The sequence below is a fragment of the Mandrillus leucophaeus genome, unplaced genomic scaffold (genome assembly GCF_000951045.1).
Source record: "Mandrillus leucophaeus isolate KB7577 unplaced genomic scaffold, Mleu.le_1.0 Scaffold159, whole genome shotgun sequence".
NCBI lineage: Eukaryota > Metazoa > Chordata > Mammalia > Primates > Cercopithecidae > Mandrillus > Mandrillus leucophaeus.
The window spans coordinates 692,343-696,893 of record NW_012101576.1 but is presented as its reverse complement, the minus strand read 5'-3'; positions in this window follow the sequence as shown (position 1 = coordinate 696,893).

The following is a 4,551-nucleotide window of genomic DNA, read 5'->3' as shown; positions in this document are numbered from 1 at the left end:
CCCTGAATAACCAAAGACATCCTGAGCACAAAGAACAAAGTGGGAGGAATCACATTACCCAACCTCTTATACTATAGAACTATCATAACCAAAACAGCATAGTACTTGCATAAAACCAGACACATAGACCAATGGAACAGAGTAGATAACCCAGAAATAAATCCATATATCTATAGTGAACTCAGTTTTGACAAAGGTGCCAAGAACACACATGGGGCAAAGGACAATATCTTCAATAAATGGTGCTGGGGAAATTGGATATCCATATGCAGGATGAAACTACACCCCTATCTCTCACCATATACAAAAATCAAATCAAAATTGATTAAAGACTTAAATCTGGCCAGGTGCAGTGGCTCACGCTTGTAATCCCAGCACTTTAGGAGGCCAAGGCGGGCAGATTGCCTGAGCTCAGGAGTTCAAGACCAGCCTGGATAACACGGTGAAACCCCATCTCTGCTAAAATACAAAAAAAAAAAAATTAGCCAGGTGCTGTGGTGTGCACCTGTAATCCCAGCTACTCGGGAGGCTGAGGCAGTAGAATCGCCTGAAATTAGGAGGCAGAGGTTGCAGTGAGCTGAGACTGTGCCACTGTACTCCAGCCTGGGCAACAGAGCAAGACTGTCGCAAAAAAAAAAAAGAAGAAGAAAGAAAAAGAAAACACTTAAATCTAATACCTCAAACTATGAAACTACTAAAAGAAAACATTGGGGACAGTGGTCAGAGCAAAGATTTCTTAAGTAATACACCAAAAGCACAGGCAACCAAAGCAAAAATGGGATCACCTCAAATTAACAACTTCTGCACAGGGCTGGGTGTAGTGGCTCATGCCTATAATCTCAGCACTTTGGAAGGCTAAGATGGAAGGATCACTTGAGGTCAGGAGTTCAAGACCAGCCTAGTCCACATAATGAGACCCCATCTCTTAAAAACAAAAAACAAAAACAAAAAAAAAACCACTTCTGCATGGCAAGAGAAACAATCAACAAAGTGAAGAGACAGCTCACAAAATGGGAGAAAATATTTGCAAACTATCCATCAGAGAAGGGATTAATAACAAGAATATATAAGGAGCTCAAACAACTCAATAGGGAAAAATCTAATAATCTAGTTAAAAATAAGCAAAAGATCTAAATAGACATTTCTTAAAAGAAACATACAAATGGCAAACAGGTATATGAAAAGGTGCTCAACATGATTGATTATCAGAAAAATGCAAATAAAAACTACCATAAGATATCATCTCATCCCAGTTAAAATGACTTTTATCCAAAAGATGCAATAGGAAATGTTGGCAAGGATGTGGAGAAAAGGGAACCCTTGTATACTGTTGGTGGCAATGTAAACTAGTACAACCACCATGGAGAACAGTTTGGAGGTTCCTCAAAAAGTTAAAAATAGAACTACCATATGATCCAGCAATCCCACTGCTAAATATCTGTCTCTTATACACATCTAGATGTGTATAAGAGACAGGAGTTACCACATAGCACAACAATTCCACTGCTAAATATACACCCAATAGAAAGGAAATCAGTATATCAAAGCGACATCTGCACTCTCATGTTTATTGCAGCACTATGCACAATAGCCAAGATTTGGAATCAACTTAAGTGTCCATCAACAGATGAATGGATAAATGTGGTACATACACATAATGGAGTACAACCATAAAAAAGAATGAGATCCTGTCATTTGCAACAAAATGGATGGAACTGGAGGACATTATGTTAAGTGAAATAAGCCAGGCAGAAAAAGACGAACTTCACATGTTCTCACTGATTTGTGGAAGCTAAAAATTAACACAATTGAACTCATGGAGATAGAGAATAGGAGCGTAATTACCAGAAGCTGGGAAAGGTAGTGGGGAAAGTCGTGGCAGGAAGTGGAGAGGGAAATGATTGTTAACGGGTACAAAAATATGGTTAGATACAATGAATAAGATCTAGTATTTGATAGCACAAGGTTGTTACAGTCAGCAATAATTTGTTGTACATATTAGATTAACTGAGTACAACTGGAATGTTCATAACCCAAAGAAATGATAAATGCTTGAAGTGATAGATACTCCATTTTTTAAAACCATTCCTATGGTGCTGAGATAGATACTGCATTTATCCTGATATGAATATTACATATTGTATGCTTGTATCAAAATATCTCATGTGCCCCATAAATAAATACTATGTATCCATACAAATTAAAAACTAAAAAATTTTAAAAAGATGCAGCTGAGGTGCCAACTTGGAGTTGATATCCTACAAAGTTGAGGTGTCATCCTCCAGGTGTCATCCTAAATCAACGACCATGATATGACACTGTGTCCCCAGTGGGCAGAATACATAGGTCCAGGAACCAAGGCGTAGACCCACTTACCATCACTCCAGTGACCTCCTGGAGGAATTTGTGCATCCTATTTCTGCAACTTTGGCTTCTGTGACTCTGGAAGTCCTAGTTCCCAAAGGGAGAATGCTTCCACCAGGAGGAGGTATAGTAGTTTCAGTAAACTAAGCTATGGCTGTTGCCCAGTCACTAAACTCCTCATGCCAAGAGACCAGCACACAAGGAAGGGAGTGACCACACAGGCTGACGTAATTGACCCTGATCATAAGGCGATAAGGCTGTGTTATGCTGTGAGGGCAGAGAAGAATTTCAAATTCATGTAATCCACTGAGATATCTCCTGACACTTCCTTTCCTAATTATAGAGGTAAGTGGAGAAGTGCAGCCTTGATCTGAGAAGGGCATGGTGACCCACGGCTAAGAATTCTTAGGGATGAAGGTCTGCGTCATACCACAAGGTATGGAATAGCAGAGGTGCTAGCGAAGGGTGAGGGAACTCTAGAATGGGTAGTAGAGGAGGGAGATGAAGAATGTTGATGTGGCCTCAAGACTAGCTGCAGCAGAGGGGACGGAGGAAGCGGTGGCTAGTTCGTCCCGCTAACCTTTAAGTTTCCCAAGGAAATAGACCAAGCAGAATCCTAGAGAAGTTATTCCCAGATGCAGTGAATTTATTATAAGAAGCAAATGGATGTGAATGGTGAAAGGAGTGGTTTGTGGTTTGTAGGGGACTCTGCGATAGAACATCCAAATTCCCCCTTCAGAACTAAGACACTCATCTCAGCATCCAAGAGTGTTGACTATTGATGGCTCACAGCTGTGTCCCTCTCTGGGCAATTGCTGGCAGCTGAAGGGAGCTTCCTTGACTCAATGCTACACCCCCTCACTGGGGGCAGCCCACATCCAAAGACTGGTCCATATGGGGTTACAAAGCCTTGCCCAGTGCCTCAGATTGAGGCAATTCTGTCTAAAAAGCATCTCAAAGTTAACTTGTTCACAGCCAAGTCTCTCTCTCTAAACCTAAACCCATTTCAGTACATGCCAATTCCATTCTTTTTGTCCAGTCTGAAACTTTGCAGTCTTCCTTGACTTTTCTCTTTCTCTGGTTCCCCACATCTAATTTTCCAGCAAATCCTGTTGGCTCTGCTTTCACCTCCACAATTTGACCATCTCTCAGCACACCGCTGCTAACCCTCTGGTCCAAATCCCTATAAACTCTCACCTGGAACACACCATAGCCTCCCCAGCTGGCCTCCCTGCTTCTGTGCTTGCCCCGCCCCATCTATTCCAAGCAAGCAGCCAAAGTGATCCTGTTAAGAGCTAAGTCTGTTCATGTCACTTCTCTAACAAATTCCCTTAGTGGCTTCTCATCACACTCAGACTACAAGCTAAAGTCTTTACAAGAGCCTCCAAAGCCCTCCATGTCCTGGCACTGGGCCACCTGTCTGACCTCCTCCCCTGTCACTCTTCCCCCAGCCCTGTTCCAGCCTCTAGCCTCCATGCTGCTCCTCGGGCACACCAAGGACGCTCCTGCCGCAGACCCTGTGCACTTGCCTTTCCTTCTGCCTGGAAAGCTTTTCTCCCAGATAGCCACATGACTCCATCCCTCACTCACTTTGGGACTTTGCTCAAATATCACCTTGACACAGAGATGTTTCCAGACCATCACATGAGTCATAACAAACTCTACTCCCATCTTTTTTTTTTTTTTTTTAAATTTTAACAGAGTCTCGCTCTGTCACCCAGGCTGGAGTGCAGTGGCACGATCTTGGCTCACTGCAACCTCCACCTCCCGGGTTCAAGCAATTATTGTGCCTCAGCCTCCTGAGTAGCTGGGACTACAGGCATGCACCAGCACGGCCTGGCTAATTTTTGAATTTTATTAGAGATGGGTTTTCACCATATTGGCTGGGCTGGTCTTGAACTCCTGACCTCAGGTGATCCACCTGCCTTGGCCTCCCAAAGTGCTGGGATTACAGGCATGAGCCACCGTGCCTGGCCCTCTACTCCCACCTTATCATCACCCACACCCCCTATTCCCCTTTGCCCTGCTTTAGCACTTACCACCTGCCGTCAATTTTTGTTTACTATCTATCTGCCTCCATTAGAATGTAACATGCGTGAAGCCAGGGACTTTGTGTTTTTGTTTATTGCACGATATCTCCAATTCCTGTAACAGTGCTTGGCATGTAGTCGATATGCAAAATAATTT